Raw genomic sequence first — 17597 nt, forward strand, 5'->3', positions numbered from 1 at the left:
TGACATAAATCACAGCAAGATCTTTTTTGACCCACGTCCTAGAGTAGTGGAAATAAAACCAAAAATAAGCAAATGGGACCTAATGAAACTTAAAAGCTTTTGCAAAGCTAAGGAAACTACAAACAAGACGAAAAGACAACCCTCAGAATGGGAGAAAACATTTGCAAATGAATCAACAGACAAAGGATTAATCTCCAAAACATAAACAGCTCATGCATCTCAGTATTAAAAAAGAAAAAACAACCCGATCAAAAAATGGGCAGAAGACCTAAATAGACATTTCTCCGAAGAAGACATACAGATGGCCAAGGAGCACATGAAAAGCTGCTCAACATCACTAATTATTAGTGAAATGCAAATCAAAACTACAATGAGGTACCACCTCACACCAGTTAGAATGCGCATCAGAATATCTACAAACAACAAATGCTGGAGAGGGTGTGGAGAAAAGGGAACCCTCTTGCACTGTTGGTGGGAATGTAAATTGATACAGCCACTATGGAGAACAGTATGGAGGTTCCTTAAAAAACGAAAAATAGAACTACCATACGACCCAGCAATCCCACTACTGGGCATATACCCTGAGAAAACCATAATTCAAAAAGAGTCATGTACCACAGTGTTCATTGCAGCTCTATTTACAATATAGCCAGGACATGGAAGCAACCTACGTGTCCATTGACAGATGAATGGATAAAGATATGGCACATATATACACTGGAATATTGCTCAGCCATAAAAAGAAATGAAATCCAGTTATTTGTAGTGAGGTGGATGGACCTAGAGTCTTGTCATACAGAGTGAAGTAAGTCAGAAAGAGAAAAACAAATACCATATGCTAACACATATATATGGAATCTGAAAAAAATGGTCATGAAGAACCTAGGGGCAAGACGGCAATAAAGACACAGACCTACTAGAGAATGGACTTGAGGACACGGGGAGGGGGAAGGGTAAGCTGGGACAAAGTGAGAGAGTGGCATGGACATATATACACTACCAAATGTAAAACAGATAGCTCTTGGGAAGCAGCCGCATAGCACAGGGAGATCAGCTGGGTGCTTTATGACCACCTAGAGGGGTGGGATAGGGAGGGTGGGAGGGAGGGAGACGCTAGAGGGAAGAGATGTGGGGATATATGTATATGTATAACTGATTCACTTTGTTATAAAACAGAACCTAACACACCATTGTAAAGCAATTATACTCCAATAAAGACGTTAAAAAAAACCCCAGAAACTAAAAATAGAATTACCATATGCTCCAGCAATCCCACTCCTGGGCATATACCCAGAGAAAACCATAATTCAAAAAGACACATGCACCCTAATGTTCACTGCAGCACTATTTACAAATAGCCAGGTCATGGAAGTGCCCTAAATGCCCATCGACAGACGAACAGATAAAGAAGATGTGGTACGTATATAAAATGGAATATTACTCAGCCATAAAAAAGAACGAAATTGGGTCATTTGTAGAGACGTGGTTGGATCTAGAGACTGTCATACAGAGTGAAGTAAGAAAGAGAAAAACAAATATCGTACATTAATGCATATATGTGGAACCTAGAAAAATGGTACAGATGAACTGGTTTGCAGGGCAGAAATAGGCACAAATGTAGAGAACAAACGTATGGACACCAAGGGGGGAAAGCAGGGGTGGGTGGTGGTGGTGTCATGAATTGGGAGATCGGGATTGACATACATACACTAATATGTATAAAATAGATAACTAATAAGACCCTGCTGTATAAAAAAATAAATAGAATTCAAAAATTAAAAAAGTAAAATAAAGCTGACTTTTCTCGTAGGTGTTGAATGGATGGAGTTTGATGTCCCGAAGGTGTTTGCTTTTTTTTTTTCCTCTTGGGTAACTATCCAGGGTGGGTTTTAGTTTTCCAGGAGCTCTGCTGATTGTCTTGGCTGGGGTTCCCCCACATGCAGAGTCTGAGGCAGCATTGTGGGGCGGTTGGACTTCATTGCTCTGGAAACCCCGGTGCCCTGTACAGCGCCTGTGAGCCAGCTGCCCGAGGGGGCTGGGGGATTTCTACTCCACCTCCCCTGGTTGGTGGCCGTGGATTCCCTGCACTGAACTGATTCTCGGGCGGCCAGTGGCCTTCTGGGACCAGAGGGAGGCTCAGTCACTGAAGCCAGGGTCCGGCAGCTGGGATGTGGGCAGGAATGCTGAGGAGCGGGGCTTAGGGGCACAGCAGGGGCGCCCTGACCTCAGGGAAATGAAGGGCTCTACAAACGTGGGGAGCAGTGGGGGGTGACTGTTCAACGGGCAGGTTTCTCAGCCTTGTTGGGAAAGGTTCCCACTCAGAAACGGAACGAGGTAGGGAGCCGAGATGCCCCTGCTGGGCTCTGACATTCCTGCATGTTTATCTCAAGCCATGTTGCTATGGATGGATGTATATCCCCTCAAAGTTCATATGTTGAAGCCCTAACCCCCCAGAGTAGCTGTATTTGGGGTAAAGAAGTAATGAAGGTGAAATGAGGTTATAATATGGTATGGTGTCTGTCTCGCTTTCTCTCTCTCTTCCTTTGTGTCTCTCTCCACCACACGAGGACACGTAGATAAGGTGGCATCTGTAAGCCAACAAGAGAGCCTCGTCGGGAACTGAGTCTGTCCATGCCCTGATCTCAGACTCCCAGCCTCCAGACTGTGAGAAATAAATTTCCATTGTTTAAGCTGCCCAGTCTGGGGTGTTCTGTTACAGCAGCCTCAGCTGACTAATACCCACATCTGCATGTTTTAAGATGATAAAACCTGATGGTAAAATCAGCGGTACTCGGAGAGAAAGAATCATACTGATTGACGAACGAACACAGAGTGATATTAACTTAATATTGCAATCATACGGAAGATTTTTTTGTTTGGGTTTTTTTTTTTTTTTTTTTGGCTATGCTGCACCACATGTGGGATCTTAGTTCCCCGACCAGGGACTGAACCCACGCTCTGCATTGGAAGTGCAGAGTCTTAGCCACTGAACCGCCAGGGAAGTCCTACACTGAAGATATTTTATGAGTTGTATATATTTCTCTTAGAGCATCTATTCAATTCCCCCTGAGCACACCTCACCAAGTCCCATGATTTCTCTGCATCTGTCTCACTCTAGTCACACAATAAACCTCTTGTGTGTACACACACACACCCATCTCATTACACTCCCGTAAAACTCTTTTACAAGGATTGTGCTACGCCTTCTGGAATAGTTTCCAGTAGCATTTTACAAAATGCTCTTCCCTTAATCCAATTTTCTTTGGATTGGATTAAATCCTTGCTTTTTTGCAAGACTAATTTAAATTGTTGGCACGAAAGACCCAGATGTCTCTCTTCGGTAAATGCTGAGCCGGCTTTGCTCACAGTACCGTTAGGAAGCAGGCCACAGCCAGCACTCCATGCTTTTCTGACGTGCCCTACTGGCCACTGGAACGTCAAGGGCAGGACTATCTTCACGTATTTCCCAGATGTCTGTTGCATAAACATCCTACCACACAGGCTTTTCCATGTCCAGTAACATCAGCACCCCCCTTTCTACGAATTTCCAGGGATGTGTTCCAGGCCACCAAGCAGCCTGCAGCACAGCTCAGTGGTGATCAAGAAGGGCCCCTCCTGGGTGTGCAGGAAAGGGAACCCTCCTGCACTGTTGATGGGAATGTAAATTGATGCAGCCACTGTATAGAGGTTCCTTAAGAAACTAAATAAAGAGCTACCATATGACCCAGCAATCCCACTCCTGAGCATATATCCAGACAAAACTATAATTTGAAAAGATACATGCACCCCTACGTGCACTATTTACAATAGCCAAGACATGGAAGCAACCTAAATGTGCACCAACAGAGGAATGGATAAAGAAGATGTGGTACATATATACAATGGAATACTACTCAGCCATAAAAACGAATGAAATCATGCCACTGGCAGCAACATGGATGGACCTAGAGATGATCATACTAAGTGAAGTATTGATAAGTCTGACAGAGAAAGACAAACATCATATGATATCACTTATATGTGGAATCTAAAAAAGAATGATATAAATGAACTTATTTACAAAACAGAAATACACTCAGACACAGAAAACAAACTTATGGTTACAAAAGGGGAAAGGGAGGGGGAGGGATAAATTAGGAGGTTGGGATTAGCAGATACACACTATATATAAAATAGATCATCAACAAGGACCTACTATATAACACAGGGAACTATACTCAATATTTTGTAATAATAAGGAAAAATAACCTGCAAAAAAAAAAAAAAACTGACTCACTTTGCTGGACACCTGAAACTAATGCATTATTGTAAATCAACTATAGTTCAATAAGAAAAAAAGAACTTCTTCCTCTGACATAAGCCATCATCCAGCCTCAAAGGCTTCCTGCCTCTGATAACTGGCATCTCATTGTGTCAGAAAAATCCTCTGAGATGCTGGACTTATTCCTAGGATCTGTGGTCCTCCCAGATTTGCATCCCCCATGCCAAAAGACCATGCAGTCACGACAGGGCAAGGCTGAGATACAATGATGCCCTCGTGGGCACTGGGCCACCCACGCCCATGTCCAGCTGGATTCCGATGACGGCTTAACACTCCCTTTCCCAGGGGCCTTTACGGGCTGATGGTCTGGAAGCTTTGATCTCATTTATCGGTGATGATCAATTTGGGATGAGGAATGAAGCCACAAGCCAAAGCTTGCCTTTCTTTGCTGGCTGGACCTGGGCCAGAGATGGAAAATATGCACTTTAGAATAAACTGGATGTTTAAAATACTGCTTAATAGCTCTCCTAGACATGCCTCACGATGAGCCAGTGCTTTCCAAACAAATACTTATCCCCAGCGTTTTTACCTGGTGCAGCTGGGTAGTTTTGGCCCAGGTCTGCCCTCCAAGGCCATTGCTTTTATCCTTTCCAACACAGATTAAAAGCAAATCAGATTATGGAAATGGCTGAGCTGCCTTCAGAGTAGTTAGGATGGGGGGTTTGGCGTGTGCGTACGATATGGGAGAAGCGGGTGGTTTGCAGGATCTGTGGAGCTTGAAAACTGCATCAGGATTAGGGCTGGCAGGAACAGAAACCCTAAAACAACAGGGCTCAAAAATGATGGCAACATGATTCCCTCTCATAAAGGTGACCCCGAGGAATGTGGCCAGGGCTGGTGTCAGTCCTCAGAAAGCAGGGTCCTTGCATCTCCCTACTCCTCCATCCCTAGTTACGGCCCCTGTCCTCATGGTGCAGGAGGATGGCTCCCCATTTCAGGGGGCAAGTAGGAAGAAGAGGAGAGGAGGAGAGGAAAGGGCAGGCCGTATCTGTCTTTGAAGGAAGGTTCCTGGCATGTGGTAGGGGGAGTGGGCAGAGAGAGCTTTGCTTTGGGAAGGTCTGTGTATGAGTGATGGTGTCATTAATTATTAGCTCTGTGACCTTGGACGAGGCTCAACGTCTGTAACATGATGGTGAGGGTGATGATGACGGTGAGGATGGTGATGATGAGGATGATGGTGGTGGTGATGATAGTGATACTGTTGGTGGTGGTAATGATGGTGGTGGTGATGGCAGTGATTATGGAGATGATGGTGATGGTAGTGATGATGATGACTATGGTGGTGATGAAGGTGATGGTGATGATGATGGTGATGGTGATGATGGTGATGGTGATGGTGATGATGATGGTGGTGATGATGGTGATGATGATGGTGATGGTGATGATGGTGATGATGGTGATGGTGATGGTGGTGATGATGGTGGTGATGGTGATGGTGATGGTGATGATGATGGTGATGATGGTGGTGGTGATGATGGTGGTGGTGATGATGGTGGTGGTGATGATGGTGGTGGTGATGATGGTGGTGGTGATGATGGTGGTGATGGTGATGGTGGTGGTGGTGATGGTGGTGGTGGTGGTGATGACAGTGGTGAAGATTATCTTGATGATTAAATGATGTAGCCTCCTCACAGATGAGGCTAAATGAGACAAATGAGCTAAATTATACAGTCTCTTGAAAATTACAATGTGTTATACACGACAGTTGTATAGCTGATCCATTTCTGATGAACATCTTTATTTTCTTGAAGGCTCACACTGCAAGACAACCTACTTCAGTTAATTAGAAGGCAACTATTTATAATTTATGTGTGTGTGTGTATGTGTGTGTGTGTGTGTTTATGCTTCAGGAGATAAATATAAATATATACCCATTGCATTTTATATAAAGACAGACACTCAGAAACACTACTCAGCTTGCAAATCAATGAAGTTAGAACACACCCATACCCCATATACAAAAATAAACTCAAAATGGCTTAAAGACTTAAATATAAGACATGACACCATAAAACTCCTAGAAGAGGGCTTCTCTGGTGGCGCAGTGGTTAAGAACCCACCTGCCAATGCAGGGGACACGGGTTCGAGCCCTGGTCTGGGAAGATCCCACATGCCGCGGAGTGGCTAAGCCCGTGCGCCACAACTCCTGAGCCTGCGCTCTAGAGCCCGCGAGCCACAACTACTGAGCCCGCGTGCCACAACTACTGAAGCCCACGCGCCTAGAGCCTGTGCTCCACAACAAGAGAAGCCACTGCAATGAGAAGCCCGTGCACCGCAACGAAGACCCAATGCAGCCAAAAATAAATAAATAAAAGTAAATTTAAAAAAACTCCTAGAAGAGAATGTACGCAAAACATTCTCTGACATAAATCGCACCAATGTCTTCTTAGGTCAGTCTCCCAAGGCAATAGAAATAAAAGCAAAAATAAACAAATGGGACCTAATCTAACTTACAAGCTTTTGCACAGCAAAGGAAACCATTAACAAAACGAAAAGTCAACCTATGGACTGGGAGAAAATATTTGCAAACAATAGGGCCGACAAGGGCTTAATTTCCAAAATATACAAACAGTGTACACAACTCAACAACAAAAAACAACATAATCGAAAAATGGGCAGAAGACTTAAATAGACATTTCTCCAAAGAAGACATCCAGATGGCCAACAGGCACATGAAAAGATGCTCAGCGTTGCTAATTATTAGAGAAATGCAAATCAAAACGTCAATGAGGTACCACCTCACACCAGTCAGAATGGCCATCATCAAAAAGTCTACAAACAATAAATACTGGAGAGGGTGTGGAGAAAAGGGAACCCTCCTATGCTGTTGGTAGGAATGTAAATTGGTACGGCCACTGTGGAGAACAGTATGGAGGTTCCTTAAAAACCTAAAAACAGAGCTACCATGTGACCCAGCAATCCCACTCCTGGGCATATATCCAGAGAAAACTTTAAATTGAAAAGATACATGCACCCCTATGTTCATAGCAGCACTATTTACAATGTCCAAGACATGGAAACAACCCAATCAACAGATGAATGGATAAAGAAGATGTGGTACATATATACAATGGAATATTACTCAGCCATAAAAGAGAATGAAATAATGCCATTTGCAGCAACATGGATGGACCTAGAGATGATCATACAAAGTGAAGTAAGTCAGAGAAAGACAAATATCATATGATATCACTTATATGTGGAATCTAAAAAATGATACAAACGAACTTATTTACGAAACAGAAACAGACCCACAGACATAGAAAACAAAGTTATGGTCACCAATGGGGAAAGGGCAGGGAGGGATAAATTAGGAGTTTGGGATTAACACATACATACTATTATATATAAATAGATAAGCAACAAGGACCTACTATATAACACAGGGAACTATATTCAATATCTTGTAATAACCTATAATGGAAAAGAATCTGAAAAATGTATACATATGTATAACTGATTCACTTTGCTGTACACCTGAAACTAACACGATATTGTAAATCAACTCTACTCCAATTAAAAAAAACACTACTCAGAAAAGACAAGTTTTATTTTCCCAAACTTGTCTTCACATCAGACAGACGTGGTGCAGTTTTACACTGTATCCCGATTATTTGATGCATCTGTTCATCACACCTTGGATGGGAAGTACTAACTTCTGTCTCCCTGGTACCTGGGTGAGTGTCTAACGCCTACACCATGCTCCACAAGAGCCCTGCGTTGAATTAAATTCTGCAGTACTGTTAATGAGCCAGATCAAGGTGGTGGGTATGGGGGAGAGCTGGAGAATGCAAGGCGAGAGAGCGAGAAGAAACAGAACCATCAAGAACAGGGTAGCCTCGGCGAGGAAAAGAGAAGCCCAGATAACCACGCAGATTCCCTCCATCTGTTTACGCCGTTCGTCAGCAAGTCCCCAGTGAGCCTGCTTCTCATCACCCCACCTCCATCTCCTGCCTGGTCCAAGACGCTGGACATCTGTCCCCGGACCACTCCAACATCCGGGACCTGCCACCAATCCCTCCTGCATCACTGTCGTCCACACAGCAGTCAGACTGATCCTGTTTGTACCCAGGTCAGGTTTCGCAACTGACCTTCCCCCAGAAGCAGAGCCTGGGTTGAGGGTTGAACGCAGGGAGGGGCAGGGAGCTCCAGTAGTGGGATGGGGAGGTCACACAAGGAAGGAAAGTAGCCAAGGAGGGGGGAATTATCAGGCCAGCCACACCCAGGTGACTGGAGCGTAATATCATGGTGATGCTCTGAGAAGCTCCATAGAAACACTTTCCTCGGGTGATCCTGGCTGAGAGGTGTGTGAGCTGGGGTATTTATACCCTGTGTTCAGTAGTTACCAGCGGGGCTATGTGCCTTTCCCAGATTTGCAGCTTGTCTCTCCCTTGGGCCCCCTGTGTTCCAGCAAGCAGGGCAGGTATCCAACCAAGAGTCAGGGCTTGCATTGGAAGACAGGTCGCTGTTCATGGAAATGGCAAGGAATTCCCAGCAGTTGCGGGTAGACCACCACCAGCATGGGCTCCATCCGAAAAAAACCTCCAGTGGCTCCCATCTCACTCATGATAAACTCCAAAATCCAAGTAAGATAACAAGACCTGCCCCGTCCCTCTGACCTCAGCCTCCTGCACACACACCTGCTCGAGCTGCATCCCTCCATGCTGGACCATCGCTGTTCTACCATCCGCACAGTCTGCTCCTGGCTGGGGCACAGCTGTCCTTTCCCTTCCTCACCTCACCCAGGTCTCTGGACAAATGTCACCCCGCATAGAAGCCCTCTCCGGCCACAATGCTGCAAGGGCTCCTCTGGTCACTCTGTCCTCTCCTCGCTCTACCTCAGAACACTCCCGACCATGTTGTAAAAAAACACATTGTACGTTTCATCTACTTGCATCTCCGTTCACTGTCTGCTTCTCCCCCCAGGAGGGACATTGAGCAGGGACTTGACCTGGCTTGTTCACTGGAGCCAGAATGGTGACCAGCACAGAGAACCCCTTCATAGATAAATACTTGTTGAATTAATACATGAAAGAGGGTGAACCAAGGAAGGAGGAAGAGAAGGTCTGTGGGACCTCAGGACCGACGAGGTTGATTCTGCCATGCACCATCTTTGATTTGGAGGCAGGTGGGTTTAGACCCTTTGTTCCTGGAACCATGGTCACCAGGTGATCACAGAAGAGGATTCTGGAGTCTTTCAGGTAAACAGGAGAAGCTCTGCCTCTGGTCAGTGGAGGGACCTTGACTTGATTACTTAATCTCTCTAAACTTAAGTTCCTTAACCTGTTAAATGGGAGCTACATCATCCCTTTGTCAACAGAGCATTGTAAGCATTTAGTGGAGCCACTGGTACTCAGTGGGCATGTAATCCACACTGGTTTTTCACTCTGTTATCGCCCTCCATTAGCTGCTCATGAGGGTGACTTAGGAGGGGGCTGGGGGAGTACTTTTCTCATGTTGCTTTTGCCAACTACAAATTGGCACTTGCCGTCTACCTCTACGAGGATTAAATCAAGAGCCGCTGCAGCTGCTGACCTTCAACACCCCCGGAAAGCAGTTCAGGGTGGAGACCAGGAATGAGGAACTCTGTGCTCTGGGAAAAACTGGCAGAACAGGTCTTCAGATAGATATTTTCAGGAGACGATTTTATGAGCCCAATGCTTGCATCTCCTCGTATCCAGAAAAGCACTAACATCCTTCCTGGTGACATCTGCTCCGCGTGACGAGCAGTAACCTGCACGAGACGAGCAGAAACCTTCTGCAAAAGTATGCGCTTGATTGCATGCACTCCCCCTTCTCCAAAATCCCATATATGCTGACCTCCCCTCCTACCTCTTTGGAGCAGTTCTCAGAGCTGTCTGAGGTGCTGTCTCCCAGGCTATAGCCCTCATTTTGCCCCAAATAAAACTTAACTCACAACTCTCACGTTGTGCTTTTTTTTTTTTTTTTTCCAAGTCGACACTTTCTAAGAGGAATGTTGGCGATTGGGCGTGCAGCGCACAAAGCAAGCAGGGTTTGTGTCCGCTGCAGGGGATGAGGGTTTCTCTCCTTGCTTTGTGCGCTGCATATCATGCAGCCAACTTTTGGGCGTGGGTCCAGCCGGATCCAGGCAAGGACCCCTCCCTTTCCTTAGCTTCTTAGTGGTTAACACATAAGGCGTCGGGTAGCTCTGGAGCCATCAGAAATCACAGCACAGTTTCCCACCAACTGTGAGGTCCCAGCGTGGCTTTCACGAGTGGCGGCTTGCAAACCACACCAGAAACGCTTCCAAAGCAAACCTGTGCGAACACACCCCCAGGCCTCCTGCTGAAAGTAGTTCCCAGTAAACACGGAGAAATCTGTACCCCGACTTTTCTATTTCTCAGCACAAGCATTTTAATCACCAAGTTACACTCTATCAGGTATAGTCTATACGAGCTATGCTTGTATTTACGTGATATTTCCCTCTGCTGAGATATTTACGTTGGGCATTTGTTTTCCTGGGGCTGCTGTAATAAAATACCCCAAACCGGGTGGCTTAACGCAACAGGAATTTATTCTATGTCAGTTTTGGAGACAGCTTTGGAGTCATATGTATTTATTCCCTCTCAATTTTGGAAATCATATATATATATATATATATATATTTATATTTATATTTTATATAAATATAATTGCATATATTAAATATACAGACTTATAAATATACACATGGTACCCGTAAAATGGTAGCTCATATAAGTTAATTATATTAATAGCTAATATAATTTAATATTCACATGCATGACTACAGACTCTAGAGGCATAGAATTTGGGGTTAACTTTAGGGTTTTTCAAGTCAGCAGTGCCAGGTATATGGGCTCAGAGCTCTAGGGGTTGGCCATGGCCTGGTCCACATAAACCAAGATAGATTTCCACACAGCCCACCACATTCTGATTTCGTTATTTTTCCTTCCTTGAATTTGGTCATGGTCCTCTGCCGTCAGCTGTCAACTGAAAAAAGTGCACAACCTAAAAGGTGAGAATTATGTTTTATTTAATGACCTTACTGAGGACTTAAGCCCGGGATACAGCCTCTCAGGTAGCTCTGGGGGCTGTTCCAAAGAGGTCAGGGAGCACCCAGGGTATATAGGGGGTTTTGCAACAAAACCCAGCTAGTCCAAATATCAGAAGATTATTAAAGAAACCAGACATCTCAAGAGAATGAATGTAGCACTTTTCTATGTATGGGAAGATGCAAGAGTCTGGGCTCACTGAAATCATTCCTCTGATGTGCACCTTAACTCTCTAGGGCCAGGATCCTGTTTTTCTCCATCCTGAATCCCCTCAGGGGGCACCACTGGGGGCGGCTGCAGTGGCTGAGGGCTTGACGGCCTCAACGTCCTTTGTTTACTGATACGACAGGTGACATATTTTTGTCCACACAGCCATGCCTTCTGTTTCTCTTTTCCATGCATCCTCTTCAAGACCAATGCACTGAAATAATTCTGCAAAGGCAGGAGTGGAAGACACACTGTAGCCCTTTGGTTGGCTGTCAACGAGGCACATGAATGCAGTGGAGGGCGTAGCTGGGTGTTATGAGTGGTTTTGTGTGCCTGGACTTTTGACAGCAGGTAGGAGTCTGTTTACTTAAGTTGTGTCTCCATCCTGGCTGCCTGGCTCATTGCCTCTTCATGCCACACCACGAGAGCATTTTAATCGGGGTGAATACTTTGGTCGAAGCCTTGGGAACGTGCACACTCTGGCCATAATGTGATCTCGTGTGCTGAATGAGCTTCTCGCCTGATTACACAAAGCTAACGCCCCAGAAGACACCCTGGGTGGCCACAACTTTCCAGTGCACCTGGCCTCTAGGAGGTTGGGCAACACCTTACTTAGAGGATACACACGGACTTACAGAAGCTCAGGTGAAGACGCTCCATAGAGACCAGAAATCAAGAAACTTGTTTGTGCCTAGTTCAGCATTGTCTGGGGTTTTTGGAGGATGAAGGTCTATCCGCTGATGCTCCAAGTGTGGTCCATACACCAGCACCACCAGCCTTACCTGGGAGCTTCTTAGAAATGCAGAAATCTCAGCCCCGCCCCAGACCTGCTGGGTCAGAATCGGATTTTCACAAGACCCCCCAGGGAATCATGGACACAGTAAAGTTTGAGAAGCCTGAAGTAGTCTCTGAAATCTTTTGCCTCATTTCTGCAAAAATAATCCGTGGAGAAAAAATATGTTTTGCCACAAAATGCACCAGGGTGCGCCATCATATTTTTCAGACTTTATGAGGAAGGCTGTACATGGGTCCATTAGGATACAGAACAAGTGGTGATGTCCGTACCTTTAAGCAACTATAAAATGCCAAGTAAATGAGGCAGAAACCTGTGGGAATTTTACCAAATCAGGCATTTGGCTTGGCAAGGAATATTGTTAATGAGGCATAGCCCTGTCGAGTGAGGAAGCACAGCAATGAAGTGTGTGTCTGAGAGGTTCGGGCTCTTGCCCCCTAGGTAAGTCTTTGGTCATTTTGTCATGGCTCTCTCTCTTCCTGAATGGGGAGGAGGTATGTGATGGCTGATTTTATGGGTCAATGTGGCTGGGCCACGGTACCTGGATCTGTGGTCAAACATGATTCTGGATGTTTCTGTGAGAGTGTTTTTTTGGTATGAGATTAACTTTTAAATTGGTGCACTTTGAGTAAAGCAGGTTGCCCTCCCTAGTGTGGGTGGGCCTCATCTAATCAGTTGAAGGCCTCAAAAGAATGAAGACTGGATCTTCCCTGAGCAAAAAGGAATTCTGCCAGCAGACAGTCTCTGGGCTTTGGCTGCAACATGAGCTCTTTCCTGGGGTCTTCAGCCTGCTGGTCTACCCTGGAGATTTTAGACTTGCCAGTCCCCATGACTGCATGAGCCAATTCCTTAAAATAAATCTCTCTCTCTCTTTCTGTAGATAGATAGATAGATATAGGTATAGGTATAGATATAGATAGATGATTGATAGTTGGATAGATAATACAGAGAGATAGAGGTACAGATATAGATATAAATGGATAGATGATTGATAGATACCAGAGTAGATAGATAGATAGATACACAGATGTAGATGAAAGGTGGACGGATAGATGGGTGATAGATGATGGATAGATAGGTAGATAATAGAGATAGATTAGATAGATAGATGATAAATGAGTAGATAGGTAGATAGATAAATGATGGATGGATGGATAGATGATAGATGATTTGATGAATGGATAAATAGATGATACATGAATAGATGACAGATAGATGATAGATAGATAGGTAGATAGATAGATGATAGATAGTTAGATCCTACTGATTCTGTTTCCTTGCAGAACCCTGACAAATACAACACCTGAGTCCACTGCGGGCTGGTATTAGGCAGGACACCTGAAGGGGTGACAGATGACCCAACTGTAAGGATTCCAGCCTGAATATCTCCCAGGTGCAGCCAGAAACTTGACAATTGTCACTTGATAGGTCAAGACTAAAGGACTTAAACGGCTTAACATGGATAATCAGCCACTTGGTGATAGAATCCCTGCCTTTTGCCCAAATTTCGTCTCTCTCTTCTCCCAGCTACTCCCCCTCTATGATCCACACTCCCCACCCCCAGAGCCTTCCCTGCATCTGCCCTGAACCAGCCTGAACTTCTTCAGATTCTTAAGAGAAGAACCGGTCTTCCTGTCTGGACCCTCTACTGCCCTCCACCTTGTGGCTGCCTACTTCCTACTCCCCTTCAGGTGTTTGCTTAGCTGTCTCTGGAGAGCCTTTTCTGACCCCTGCATGCAGAGGACCGTATCTGTAAACATCTGGACTGTTATTTCAAACTTAAAAATCCATTTACTGATAATTCACTTTTCCAAAATTTTAAAGCAAACATCAAAAATGAGAACAAAATAAATCCACCCAGGATTCACTAGCCCTTACCGGATAGGGGGAAAAAAAGCCCTAAAAAGAATGCCTGCCAATGTTTTTCCTTATTCTTAATGTCTGAGCTGTTGCACTTTTCCAGGGTTCCATCTTTCTCACTGATTAGAGGAGAAAGGAAACCGTGTGGAAGACCCGTGAGGGTTAATTTCGTGTTTCAACTTGACTAGTCATGGGGCACCCGGATATTTGGTTAAACATCATTCTGGGTGTGTGATACCAAAAGGCCCATTTCTCCCATCCCAGGGGTCTGTGGGCAGGGCTCCAGGGTAAAGAAAAAGACATTACATTGGAAATGGTTCCAAATGCAAGAATCTGGCCCTTTGGGGGACATGCGATAATTAATCACCGTCTTCTTAATGTCCCGCTTTTGCTACATTGGAATGAAAAAGAATAAGCTTTCTGACCTCACCTGTCTGGGGAAAGTTGTGTATGATAAATATTTCAAAATACACTGAGACAGGTTGTCCAATGAGTAGATGTAAAATATACTTTTACTAAATGTACTTTAATAGTTATGCTTTTAATGAAGTATAACAGACAAAGTATGTTAGTGCATGTGTGTATGTCTGTATAAGTTGTGTGTGTGTGGTAAAGGGATGGATGTTTATATACATATGTGTGTGTGTTATACACACAGAAACGCACCTACAACTAACGATTCCACACGTCATGTAAGTGCATAAATCCAAGCCCAATAGTCATTGAGATGTTCTTGGCATTAAAAGGGCTCAGACACGGTCATGTTGCCTAATATGTCATGGAGCTGGTGTGGACTTTTGTTTTTCCATCTGAAAATGGAGGTCCCCAAAGTCCCTTCACGGTCCGACCACCTGTCATCCTGGTGGAAACCAGAGAGAGGATCTAAGTCATAAGCGACCTGTATCAGGAAGATGCAAACTCCCTCCAGAGCCGGCCCTGCAGGACTCACAGCGCTGGGTAGAGCAAACAAGACGAGACCAGGCTCACCTTGCAGAGAGCACACAGGGGAGGGGGTGCGAGGTCTGCCACCAGGCTGCTTGCAAACACTGGGTACTGAATTGTGATGCAAATGGGTCTCCCATGAGGTTACCAAACGAGCTCGGCTCCCACAGATGCTGTAACATCCTCAGGCTGCAAAGCTCCCTGGGGCTCCCTGGCTGCGGTCACTGTGGTCCTGTGGTCACGAGAGCTGTCCAGGGGTGAAGGAGGAATTGCAAAGCTGCACTGAGAGCCCATCTGAATGAGAGCCCACTCCTAATGAGGAAAGGCTTTCTCGTGGGGTCTCCCTGCCTCTCGAGAAGGAGAGGAATGGCATTTGGTGGCATCGGTTTAACCATTTTCTCAATGGTTTGTCACAATCCTTGCATTCAAACATCTCTTTCATAGCAAACAAAAACTGTAGACTTTTCTCCTGGAGCATCCAAATATAGACACATGTGCGTCATCCGTAATCTTGAAGGTACGTGTCTTTGGAGGTGATTTCTTGCCCCATTTCTCCCCAGATGTGATGGCCCTCAACGGTGGAGAATTCTTTGAAGACAGGAAGCATGCCTCCTTTTGTGTTGTTTTGGGTTTTTATTTTTATTTTTTAGAAAGTGTGTTTTAATTCCTTATCTCTCCTAAGCAGGGCCAAGCATAGAAGACGCAGGGGTGAGACTGTGCCTGGTACCAGCTGTGCGAGCTTGGGCAGGTCACTCCGCCTCTCAGAGGCCGGGACGGGTCACATAAAGGCACGGCGAGGGTCCACTGAGTTCAGCCGGTGAGAACTCCTATAGCTGCACCCGACCCCCAGCACAGCTTACACGCGGGACTGTTGTTAGTGACGACGGTGTGGAGACTACTGCACGACCACAATGAGTACTGCAATGAGTGCTAGTGTAACTACTACTACAACTGTAGCATTTACTACTACAACTGTAGCATTTATCACTATGACAACTACTACTACCATTACTGCTGCTACGATTGTGACTACTGCTACAATGACTGCAGCAGTTAGTACTGGTGTAATTACTACTACAGCCACGAGGTTTACTACTACAACTGCTACTATTTACTGCTACAACTACTACCCCCGCTGCTGCTACAAATGTTACTACCACTATAATGACTATAGCGATTTGTACCACTACAACTGCTACTATTATTATTCTTACAAGTACAGCAATTCCGATGACTACAACAATGCCTGCTACTACTGTAGTAGATACTACTATCACAGCTACTATAATTCTCGCTACTGCTACACCTACTGCTGTTACAATTAGTACTGCTACAACTCTTACTGTCACAACTCTTATTACTACAACTACAACTGTTGCTACTGCTATAAAAGGTACCGCTCCTACAACCACCACTACAACTATTACATTTACCACTACAGTTACAACAATTACTACAACTACTATGATTACAAACGCTACTATATTTATTACCAATGCTATAACTATTACAGCAATTAGTACTGGTATAATTACTACTACAACTCTCAGGGTTACTATCACAACTGTAACACTTACTACTACTATTACTACTACCACTGCTGCTACAATTGTGACTATTGCAACAATGACTACAGCAATTAGTGCTACTACAACTGTTACTATTATTATTACAAGCACAGCAATTCTGATGATGACTAGTACTACAATTATTGCTATGGCTACAACTACTGCTATGACAGCAAATGGTACTACTAGGACTACTACAGCTACTACTGTTACTATCACAACTACTACAATTATTGCTACAGCTACAATGACTGCTACAACTATTAGTATCACAACTCCTATTACTACAACAGTTGCTAGTGCTACAAAAACTACTATTACAACCACTACTACAATTATTACTACTGCTCCAACTACAATGATTACAATTAGTACTACTACAACCATCACTACAACTATTATGTCTGTGACTACAATTTTAACAATTACTACAAGACTACTACTATTACAAACACTACTATAATTATTACTAGTGCTACAACGACAATTATTGCAACAATTAGAGGTACTACAATTACTACTACAACTATTACATTTACTACTACAATTATAACAATTACCAGTACCACTATTACTACTATTACAATTGTTACTGTGGCTACAACTACAATTACTACAACAACTAGTTCTATGACAATGATTACTACTAGACCTAGTGCTATTACTACTGCTAAACTGCTTCTATAATTATTTCTCCTCCTCCTCCTCCTACAACTATAGGTACTACTTCAAATACTACTACTACTACAACTATTTTTACAAGTATCGCAGCTACAACTTCTGTAACAACTATCAATACTACTATTACTAGCATTGCTACTACAATGACTACAATTATTGCTGCTACAACAATTATTGCCCCTATTGTTACT

This window comes from Balaenoptera musculus, chromosome X, assembly GCF_009873245.2.
Source record: "Balaenoptera musculus isolate JJ_BM4_2016_0621 chromosome X, mBalMus1.pri.v3, whole genome shotgun sequence".
Classification (NCBI taxonomy): domain Eukaryota; kingdom Metazoa; phylum Chordata; class Mammalia; order Artiodactyla; family Balaenopteridae; genus Balaenoptera; species Balaenoptera musculus.